General features: G+C 33.9%; 1 protein-coding gene across 3 annotated transcripts in view; it reads right to left on the bottom strand.

Moving 5' to 3' along the window:
* Window positions 1-12775, bottom strand: part of LOC124544047 (nephrin-like) — a 246889-nt gene that overhangs the window by 184083 nt on the left and 50031 nt on the right. The window lies entirely within an intron of this gene.

Below are 12775 nucleotides of genomic sequence, written 5' to 3'. Positions count from 1 at the left end.
AATGAACTTAATAAATTTAATATATTACTTTTGTTGCTGTCCTTACATTTAGTCATTTTATGAACTTCAAGACAATATATTGTAAGTACGAGTGTCATTCACACATACTAATGCTCACCGATTATAATTTAAAGTATAGGAACGCGTCTTTATAAGTGATCAGATACACATACATACATATACGGTTGTTTGATAAATATTTAAGACTTTTCACATCTTTTCAAAATATAAACTATGTAATTATAGATAGCAAATAAAGAGCCAATGCGGGTGTTTTAAATAACTGGTATTGAAAACTTGGAGTATAAGTCACCTCCAGTGGTGAACCCTAAACATAGTGGAACGTACTCTTATAAGTGCTTGCAAATCAGGAAAAATAACGCACATACAAATAGGTCTTGGAACTTTTCTTATTAACAGATTGAACCATTATCTCTTCTCTATATTATAAGCAATAGTCCCTAAATACTGATCTCTATGAGGAATTATCTACACCAATTTTTGATATACAATAAGTATCTGAAACATTTCTTAATTGTAACCTAAAACCTTAAGATATATATAGAATATTATGTTTCTAATTTTAAATATTTCAAAGCTTTAGTACAATCTTGTAACCACTACGCTGAATTTTAGGAATTCCCATTATGCCTGGGTTATGAGATAGGCAACGTCATATAATCCTAATCACTAATTTTCATGCTCGTAGTTTCCAGGTATCAGATAATACAGCTTCAGTTCACATCGGATAACGTAAGTATATTAGTCATCAAGTTAAATTTATTAATTTTAAAAAAATAGTAGGAATACTAAGATTAATTAATTAATTAAGAAATTACTTATATTCCTATTTACCCCTAATTTTAAGCTTAACAACGTGTGTTAGGGTCAGGATCGATCTTAAGACTTTTACATCGATAGGCGACCCGTAAATCATTGCGCTATTGACGCTTTTACTATTTTTACGAATATTTGAGTTTCTTTATCAAATCATTTAACAATTTTGCCTTTAAAAGTTCAAAGTTTTTAATATAATAGGGTCGTTACATTACTGAATTAAAAACACGATATTATGCAAACTTGCCTTCACAAAGTCTTGCATTGATTCATTTTTGTATTAAATAACTATAAATACGCATTAATAATATTACATTTTCAGTAATTTAATTTAACTAGAATCCCATATTTATTAATTAATTATTATATTTGAGGCAAAACATCCTTTGATAAGATGCCGTCACGACTACCGGTATGACGTACTCTCCTGCTTTTACGAATCTTTTTTGTCACACTTTTCTGCTTTTAGTGGGCATTTATTTACCCATTATTCATAGATATTCTTTTTCATTATAAATTCTCTCTAGAACTATCTAATTCCATTTTGAGTTTGCTGCTTTTTATTTATTTAAATTAAATTTTGTTACTATAATAATATACACGTTAAGTTAATAAACTGCAAAATAAACGATATAATTTGGATCGCAGTAAATACGAATGGAAGCTAATAAAATTGTAAATAAGCTGTAAGCGCTGCGGGCTTAAATCAAGCCGTCTGTATCAAGTCACGAAGCTGTTGGGCTTCCATCAATTGTGGTGGAATCGACCGGGGTACCATCCATTAAGCGCTTTATCGCGATCGGTATTAAAATAATCCTTTTACCTAAAACGAATTTAATAAGCTAGCTATCCAAATTAGATAATATTCAATATTGAAATACTAATAAATTTGATAAACAATAATGCACACTGACAACATTTTCATACACTAATTTTGGTGTAATCGGCTAACAGATATATATGACCGTGCGGTATTGTTCTTCACAAGAGCAAAACCAGGTGCAATTTTGGGTTGGAGATATATATACAGTACTACATAACGTATTTTCCGAGTCACGGGATTATAGCCCTGCGAAGTTCGTAGCTCTAGGCCGTTGCTGAGTAATTCTTATAGCATGTAATTAACCATGGAATCATAATCCATCCTCGGGATTTACAAGCTTGAAAAGTTCCCATTTTCACGACACAACTGAAATTTTTCATGATACCTTCCTATGTATACAGGTTTTATGAACGACCCAAATGCCAATCGGAGGAATATGTGATCGTATTGGCATAACATAACGTCACTGTCTGTCACTTACTAATTAATATAATAGGCTTAGTGTACGAAACGAAATCGTTCAATATATCGACAATTTATGCTTGCCGAAACGGCCTGATAGAAAATTGTATATCATTGTATTAAAAGGTATATAACAACTTAATATTTAAAACATATGTTTTGAGTCTGTGTGTGAACATGTTCTTATGTCTTCGTCTAAGATGTAACCAGTGGCGTAGCTATCGTAGGGCAGGCGGTGCAGTTCATTACTGTCCCAGATTTTAGTGGGCCCTCTAAACTAAACCTTAAGTTTCTTAAAGGCAATTCTAAGTTATAGAGGGATGGGAAACAGGGGGTGAGTGCCTGAATCTTTTTCTATGCACCGGGGTCTTTAATCAACCAACTACGCTACTGGTGTTACCCCTACTGTACTGAAGTAAAACAAAAAGCATTGTTAATGACATATCATTTGCATGTTCATTCAAATGAACTAGCCGAAATACTTTTGGTATATTTTGACTAGTTAAATGAAATTTTAGAAGTACAAATTAAGAATAAGCGAACATTAATTAATTTCAATTTTTTACTTTCATACTTTGAAAATAATATTAATTTTTAATACTTAGAATTTTACTTAAAAGTGCTAATTGACTATCCAAGTCAAGCTTGGGTTAATTTAACTGTCGTAAACTTAAATAATTACTATGAGAAAATTAAATTTCAATCTTGTTTTTGTGGTTACGGCTATTAAATACTTTATGATACATGCCAAATCACCAGATATTCGCCATAAAGATAAACGCCAATCAGCAATACCAAGTATTGTTATATACATATAAGTGAGCCAGCTTAACCAGAGGCATAATATAGTAGCTTCCAAGGTTGCTGGTGCATTCGCTATTACTTGGTGGTAGGGCTTTGTGCTAGCCCGCTTAGGCAGGTACCACCCATTTATCAGATATTCTACCGCTAAACAACAGTTCGCAGTATTGTTTTGTTCCGGTTTGAAGGGTGAGTGAGCCAGTGTAACTACAGGCACAAGGGACATAGCATCTTAGTTCCCGAGCTTGGTGGCGCATTGACGATGTAAGGAATAGTTAATATTTCTTACAGCGTCATTGTCTATGGGTGATGGTGACCACTTAGCATCAGGTGGGCCATATGCTCGTCCGCCAAACTATTCCATAAAAAAGAAATATATATAGACTTATGGAACCAACGGCAACTAAGCGAAATACACGTTGGCAAGTAATATTATGAATCATATTTATTGAAATGCAAAAAAATCAAAAATGCAAAAAAATCGCGCGCGCACTCGAAACAACAACACGTTAATTTACATCTCTAAAGCTTAAAAATCCCTTTAACACTGTTAATCCATATAAATTCTTGTAATATGCAGTGTAACTCTTCAGTGACCAACTAGAAATATTGTGAAGTGATAAACTGTGTTGTTAATAGTGTATTATAAACAATAAACAAATAACAATAAAAAGTGAACAAGAAACTTTTAAAAATCGCTGTCCATTTGAGTGACAACAATAGCTTCTTGATTTAACGCGTAAGCGACACGTATTGCACGGCGCTTAGGACGTTCTTGCCGCGAACATAGTGGCATACGTCTCAACGATCGACAATCAGCTGTATTGTTTACTGGTTTATTGCATTTATTTGAGTTTGCGGTTATAACAAAAATAAAAACGAAATGCCGTTACCGAAACATCGTTTAACCCAAGATTGCTTAGGTTGTAAGAATAGAATTACTCATGACGAATATCTAGTATGTTTATTGTGTAAATCAGCTTATGACTTATTATGCGCAAATATATCTCCTGAGCATTTTAATCAAATGAGCAGTGATCATAGACGTGCGTGGCGCTGCCCTGAGTGTTGTAGCAAGCAACCAAAAGTAGACAATACAAACACTCCCATACGCTGTGCGGCTCCATCTGTCAAAGTGCAAGGTGAGCTTATTAGTGATCCACCTGAGCATGATATGTCATTCTACATAACACAGCGCCGTAAACCAGGGAAGTCACTCAAACCGGACATACCAATGTCCGTGATACAGCCAGCTACGGACTTAAACGCAGAGTCAGTCATCTCAGATATTACTTCAATGGAGGATATAAGTTTATTTTGGGGAGAACTGCGAGCCGCACGTATAGAAATGAGTAGTCTTAGAACATCAGTAATGGATTTAACGGCTATAATAACTAAAAGTAACGAACGCATGGATGCACTGGAAGCTAGAATGGACAAATTGGAAGAAAAGATAAATGTGAAATACCAATCGAATGACCTGGAAGAACAAGTAGATCTACTTAAACAGGAGTTGCAAGAGCGGGAACAGGATCTACTGTCCAATGACCTGGAGATTGCTGGTATACCAGAAGCTCCAGGGGAAGGTATTACCCACATAGTCCTCACAGTTGCCACCAAGCTTGGCGTACAGCTAGAGGAGAGGGACATAGTGGACGCGAGACGAGTCGGTGCATCGCGCACACTTGTAGAGGGAGGACCTGCACCCCGTCCGCGGCCTATCGCTGTGCGATTAACACGACGTTCAAGCCGCGACGCGCTGCTGAAATCCGCTCGAGTCAGGCGTGGAGTCACTACCGCGGACATGGGTATTGCTGGCCCACCGTGCAAGTTCTATGTAAACGAGAGGCTTACTAAACTAAATCGTCAATTGTTCCAACGGGCCCGCGAGATAGCTGGCCGTGTCAAATGGCGATTTGTGTGGACGCGGGATGGTAAAATACTTGTCAAAAAGGAGAACGGATCAACACGTCATCGTATTCGCTCGGAGGCGGACCTTACGGGTGTTTTTGGCAAGGATACTGTTAGTACGTAAACATCAAATCATGAGAATTGATGTATTATTTTCCATTAATGCTTGTTGTTTTTTCATAGCGTTGTTGCATAATAAGTTTTTTTATATTGTTATTCTGTTTATCACTGTTATAGGTTTAATTTTACGGACTATGTGCTTGTATTTGGAACTGATTTTAATCAGGGTTAGTATATCTACTATACATGGGAGTATGACTGACACTTGTATTTCATATAGCTTGCACCAAAATTATGTGAGTATTAATAACATTTCTAATGATTACTAATAAAGCTTACAATTTGACTTTGGGACTGCTAAATGCGCGATCATTGAACACAGGACAGGATGAGCTTTTGGCTAGCATTGACAGATATAAACCCGATATATTAGCTATAAATGAAACCTGGATTAAAGAAGGTGGCGATAAATTTGCGCCTCTGGTGCCCGGCTATATATTTAAGCATAAATCGCGAAGTAGTAGTGTGCGCGGTGGAGGTGTTGGATTTTATGTTAAAAAGGGATTGCGTGTGCGAATCAGGCCACATTCGGACTCACCTCTTGAGCAACTATGGATGGAATTAGCGCTACCCGGCAGAGGGCGTTTGATGGTTGGGACAGCGTATAGGCCGGAGTCTGTGTCGGTTGATGTTGCGATAGAGGGTTTGAGTGAGTCCGTGAGTGTTTTTTCATACTATAAACATTTAATCCTTCTTACTGATTTTAATGTTGATTTCCTGCAACCTAGCAAACCAGCAGCTCGCGAATTGCTTACATTTCTTTCCCAACATGGAATGGAAGTTGTTGTGAAGGCTCCGACTCGGGTGAATACTCACTCAGCCACTCTATTGGATCTTGTTATAACTGATTCACCTGGTCTATGTAAGAGTGTGAGCATCCACCATAACCCAGAACTTAGTGACCATGCCATGGTAATAGCGGTCTTTAATATAGAAAAACATAAAGAAGTTCCTAGGTATATCTGCAGGCGATTGCTGGATAGGATTAATCGAGAGGAATTTAATACAGACCTAGAAAGTATTACTTGGGGTGACATTCTACTTATGACCAATGTAGATGACCAGGTGAATTACTTTAATGAAATGATTCTCAAACTTTTTAATAAACATGCACCAATTACGCGATCTAAAGTATGCACAAAACCTACGCCCTGGATAACGGAAAACGTAAAATTAATGATGTCGTTACGTGACAAAGCACATAATAGGGCACTCTCGTCGAAAAATGATGTTATTTTAGATTACTATAGGACACTTAAAAACTACGTAACGGGAGCTATTGAGAGAGAAAAGAAAGGTTATTTTACCTTTTACATAAATAATAATAAAAATAAACCCAAGCAGATGTGGGATCAATTAAAACGTACCTGTCCGCTTGGCAAAAATACAGCTTCTCAAGCTACCGTTCCACAACATCTCTGCGATCCCAATAAAATTAATGATTTCTTTTTGCATGTACCGGATAATGATTTTGTTGATGTTCAAACACTGCAATACTTTAAACAAAACAAGTTTTCTGGAAATAGTTTTCATATTGATTGCATTTCACAGGAAGAAGTTGAAAAAACAATTTTTAATATTAAAACAAAAGCCACCGGACATTATTCTATCTCGATTGATATGATACAGCTAACGCTACCTTTTACCTTACCAGCTATAGCAGAAATAGTAAATAATTGTCTCAAATCAAATAAATTCCCGGATAGTTGGAAAATAGCTAAAATAAAACCTATTCCTAAAAGTGCAAAAGTTGAAGATTTTAAGGATCTGAGGCCGATTAGTATTTTGCCTGTTTTATCGAAAATTGTGGAAAGAGTGGTTTGTAATCAGCTCACTAAATACTTAGAAGCTACAGGTATCCTGCCTGAAATACAGTCAGGGTTCCGAAGTGGTTTTAGCACTGCGACAGCTCTTGCACATGTCAGTGACGAAATCGTGACTGCAACAGATTCTGGTATGTGTAGCGCACTTGTTTTACTGGACTTCTCGAGAGCTTTTGACTGTTTGAATATCGACTTACTCATAGCAAAACTCTCATATTATGGTATTTCGGATGAGGCTTGTTGTTGGTTCCGTTCTTACCTTACTAACCGAAGTCAATATGTAGAAATCACGACCGAACAGGGAGATACATTACACTCAGATCGCAAAAATGTTACTAAAGGAACCCCCCAAGGATCAATTTTAAGTCCCATTTTATTTATCCTTTTTACGGCAGATCTCCCTAAACACATAAAATACTGTAAAACACACTTGTACGCAGATGACACGCAGATATATTACTCCTTCAAACCCGAATACGCGAAAACCTCAATTGAACTCATTAATGAAGATTTGAATAATATCTCAGACTGGGCAAATAAAAACTCATTAATATTAAATGCAAGTAAAACAAAATACATGTTATTGGGTACCAAAATACAGCGCAACAAAGTAATATCGCAATCGGTTCATATTAAAGTTCACGGTCAGGTCTTGCGAAGGGTGGACAGTGCTGTTAATTTAGGGTTAGTTATGGATAATGAACTCAGGTTCGTAGAACATATAAATTGTAAAATAAGGAATGCCTTTTATCGTTTAAAAACATTATATAATATTAGAAAATATCTTTCACAACCCATTAGGAAAATACTTGTCGAATCCATTGTACTGTCTCAGTTTAACTATTGTGACACAGTATACGGGCCACGACTGTATGAAAAAACCAAAAAGGCCATACAGAGAGTTCAAAATGCGTGCGTTCGTTTCTGTTACCCTGTCCCAAAGCGAGCTCACATCACGCCGTTTCTTAACGATACAGACACATTAAAAATGGAAGCTCGAAGAAAAATACATCTCGCGTGTCTAGTTCATAAAGTTATTTTTAAGAAAAGGCCGACATACCTGTACGGTAAGCTGGACTGGGTTAGAGACGTGCAGCAGAAATGTACCCGTAGGAGAGAAGCAAATAAATTAGTGGTACCAGCTCACAGATCTGCTCAATATAAGGGAGGGTTTAAATACTCTGCCACCAAGATATGGAACGACTTACCCCCTCCTCTGCGTAATAGTACGTCCCAGGCGACTTGGAAAAAACACTTGACGATTTTATTTTTAAATAAACAAAAATCAGAGTAACAAACTCCAAATATAGTGTTAGTCATACTACCTCATAGACTTAGTATTAATCATATTCAATTTTAATGTCTTATGTCTAAGTCTGTCTGTCTGTCTATCTTATCCCTAAGTTCCTAGTGATGTTTTTCTTTTTGTGTGATATGTTTCTTTTTTTAGTATAAGGGCTTTTTAGTTTTTAGTTTTTGTTCTTATAATTTCATTTATTTATTTTCGTGTGCGCGCATGTGTATATGTTTACGCAATAGTCAGGGGCCATCTGAAAATCAGTGCTGTGCATTAGCACAGCTTATACTGAGATGAACCCCTTGCTACCTACACTGTGTTCTTTAAATTGAATTTTTTTTTCTTTCTGTATAATCTATGTAATTTATGTGTGTAGCAAAATAAATGGTTTAAATGGTTTAATGGTTTAAATGTTTTCTACAGTTTCATTTTATATATTTATAAAATTTTATTCAATTCATAAAAATGGCTTCATAAATTTACGATTTCATACGCGTCATCAAAGATGAATGCGAGAAAAACGATAAAATATGTATATTGGGATTGTATATAATAACATTTTATTTAGCTATTTATTTACTTTAAGTGTGCAAAATTTTAATGCACAAAGTACAAACGATTTATTATTATTTATTTTTATCTATTTATATATGATTACAAATTGCCATATATTTTCAAAATGAATATATGTATCTGTCGAAATATTCATGCATTGTGTCACATCAAACTATTTATTGCATATTTAATTAAAATGTGAACGTTGTAGGTGTGATCTGACACTTTTTTGGTGGTAAATATTGTGATTAAACATAACTCTCGACTACGGGAAATACAAAAAATATGAAGCTCTGAGGTATTATATTATTAATTCAAATATTTTATGTGAAGACATTATATAACTACTATTACTACTAGCACTACACTTTCTGTTTAAATATTAAAGCGTCAATAGCGCAATGGCTTACGGACTGCGTAGCGATGCATTGCGTTGCAAGTTCAATAATAGACATGATAATAGGAATATTAGTTGTATCTTAATGTAGGATGATTACTTCTTTTCTTTCAAATAAAAACAATAATACCATATTCTTACTTATAGAAATGGAATGTGACTCTAACAATTAACTATAAGTCGTGTAATTGTAATCTTAAGATAGAGAAAAAGAGCATTAATAATAATATATTTTCTTTAGTTTTGATTATATTAATAAAGTCAACTAACTCTTAATTTCCTTCACACAATTGTTCAGGTTCTTATAATGTAACTTGTCCTCATCTTAAGTTTGAATTCCACAAACACATCGTGCCCAAACTCTACTCTCCAATAAAAATGATCTCTTCAATTATAAGAGTAACAGTAAAAGTTGAAGTTTCCCATCGCTGGGGTAAGACTTACACTTCTTTTAAGGACGTTGGGAGCATTTATGTGTGGCAAAATTTAATTGAACTAAGACACATGCAGGTTTTTACGATGTTTTTCTCTACCGCCGAACTCGAGATGAATTATAAACACAAATGAAGCATTTGAAAATTCAGTGGTGCTTGCTTGCTTTTGAACCCGCAAACATCGTTTAAAATGTTCTAGTTCATGGGCTTCTCGGCTCTTTAAGCAAAATATTTTTCCAAAAAATAGTGCCTATATTGTTTGGTACAACAACAGCCTGTAAATTCCCACTGCTTGGCTAAAGGCCTCCTCTCCCTTTGAAGCGAAGGTTTGGAACATATTCCACCACGCTGTTCCAATGCGGGTTGGTGGAATACACATGTGGCAGAATTTCTATGAAATTTGTCACATGCAGGTTTCCTCCCGATGTTTTCGTTCCCCGCTGAGCACGAGATGAATTATAAAGATAAATTAAGCACATAAATCAGCGGTGCTTGCCTGGGTTTGAACCCACAATCATCGGTTAAGATGCACGCGTTCTAGCCATCTCGACATCTCGTTTGGTTACCCTCACCAAATAAACTAAATATATCAGTCCTTATAATATCTTAGTCCACACTTAATATTTAGATTTCCGAATACTGGAGGTTTTACTTTGTTTATCACAAAATTTATATACATATCTAACTGTACGAGTTAATAATATATGCAATTATCATTAAAGTACATCAGTGTGTACACGTCTTTACTATTACTTTACTATATCAATCTCGTGTCCTTTATCCAAAGGTTGTCTGCAAGAGATTATACAAGAGTATTATCGTTGATAGAGCGAGAACCTTTGTGTACGAGTACATACATTATTGATATTTAGCTTTATGAAGATACTTTTTTTATATGTTGTTGGGTAAAAGGATAATAACTTGATATACTAACTCTTTTCACATAAGTGTCTTTTGAAAATTTAGAAATAGGAATGTAATAATTTATACGTTTTCATAATTTATATAACTAATAAAAACTATAGTTGTGCAGGTGTTCTTGAAGGTATCTTAACATAAGAACCTTAATAATCTACTATTACTCACTCATAACTTATTTATTATTGTATTATACTTTGTATTATTAGCTTATTCCGTATTATTTCGGTCTTTACGGGGAACGTAATATCATTTTAGTTACGTATAAGAAATACAAAGGACGGACATTATTATATTTATAAGCTGAGAAAATATCAAGAGTTCTTTTGCACCAATTTTGAAATTCATTGTTTAAAACTTTATTAAACTTAACCCAAAACTAGACACCAAACAAATAATCATTCGAATATAATATTTTAGCACTTGATAGGACTTTGGGTATGCTCATATACTTAGATAACTCATCAGGTATTCTGCTGCCAAAAGATTGAGTTTGGCAGTTTGATTGTGTTTCAGTAGTAAGCCAATGTAACTAGAGGCAATAAATGACATAGTTCTCAAGATTTTAGGTACATTACATAAAAAAACACATCATTAGCTATTATTTATATAACGGAATATACCAATGATTGTTCTTAATTTAAAATTAATTAGTATCTGAAAATAATAAACGAAAATAGCAATTATATATAAAGATATATCCTGTCTATACATCATCAGTAGTGGTAAGTTATTCTGTAACTCGTGTCCGTGAAATAGCTGACAATACAAAAGCTGCTGTGTGAAAAGGACGATTGTATAAACATTTGTCAAGTTTCCATCAGGACGAGTTACATCGAGATGCCCCAGAGAATCTTAACCAAACATTGCATGTAAATACAAATCCAGGGCAACAGTGAGTTTCCACGTGTTCATTTGTTTATATTTCATTTCGTGCTCGAAAGTGAACAAAAACGAAGGAAAACGACTTGCATGGGTCGAATGTTATGTTAACGCTGTTATCACAGAGACAAGTAGCCTATCAATGAAAGCATAGTAACTTATAGAAAGCAGTAGTCGTTAAGTCTCAAGCTTTCCTTCCCTATATAAAATAATGCCTACAAGCTATTCCCGTGACTACATGCGCGTTTAAATTAAACGAAATAACTATTTTTGTAGCCTATGTTATTCCTCGTTACATTAGCTATCTGACAGTGATAGTCCCGTCAAAATCGTTCCAGCCGTTCCAGAGATTAGCCTAAATAAACAGACAGAGAAAATAAAAATTGTAAAAATTGAAGTTTTTTATTTATGTACTGTGTAAACATTTATTAAGAATGTATTAAAAACTGTTATTTTAATATTATAAACAGATACTCGAATTTTATTATGTATATATTTACTTTACATAAAAGTATTATATGTAAAGTATGTTTTTCCGGGTGTATACTATAACTGTATTTTAGTATGAACTCCATGTATTTATAAGTTTCATATAATTAATTTACTAACATATTATATAAAACTCGTATATTTAATTTACATTTCCTTCAGGTTGCTAGGTTTCACAAAGAATACGCCATACAAAAAAGTACTGTACTACAAGGTTTGTTTGAAAACCGTTCGATTAACAACACACAGTATTTTTGCGAATGTACAAATATTAATATAATAATTATTTAACATTAGTTTTCCTATAATAACTTTTTTTTGGATATAAATATATTCAGTTCATTACATTAAGAAATTAATCTCATTAATGTTTTCAAAATGTCTATGTTCTTAATCAGAAGTAACAATTTTAATCAACCTACGTAATTATATACAACTAATATAAATAAATACGAACAAGACATTTATTATGTATTAAAAATAATACATAGTAAATATAGAAGTAATGAAGTAATCCGCTACAATTCAACTACTCCTTATTTCAAGAAAGCTATCTAAATGGAAATGCGGTTTGATTTTAATCAAGTCTTATCAGATTTTTCTCGTTCATATTAACCTAGCATTTAACAGCGAAGCAAACACGCGATCACCATAATTAGTTTTTGAACTTATATCATAAAATTCAAGAAAAAAAAATATTTGCCCAAGACTCGTTTACTGGATTTAATGAAAGCAGTTCTCGAACTTCGAAAGGAATAATTTAATAAAAGTCTGGGCAAATTTTTGAAGAATTTTTGTTGCCTTATTTATATTTTTGCTCGCCTCCGTTTCGTTAACGAAAACGCGAATTAAAGTCAATTTAAATATAGAAAAAGTTTCAGGATAAATTGTTAACATTTTATTAAAAAAAGGTTGACCTTTTCAATTTAACTTTTTATTTATTTATGGGAGAAACTTTTTCAAAAGTAAAAAGATAAGATATTCGAAATAGTTATCACACATATTATCTTTAAATTAAGTATACAA

This window comes from Vanessa cardui, chromosome 4, assembly GCF_905220365.1.
Source record: "Vanessa cardui chromosome 4, ilVanCard2.1, whole genome shotgun sequence".
Taxonomy (NCBI): domain Eukaryota; kingdom Metazoa; phylum Arthropoda; class Insecta; order Lepidoptera; family Nymphalidae; genus Vanessa; species Vanessa cardui.
The sequence above is the reverse complement of the archived record's forward strand: the minus strand, read 5'-3'. Positions and strand labels throughout refer to the sequence as shown.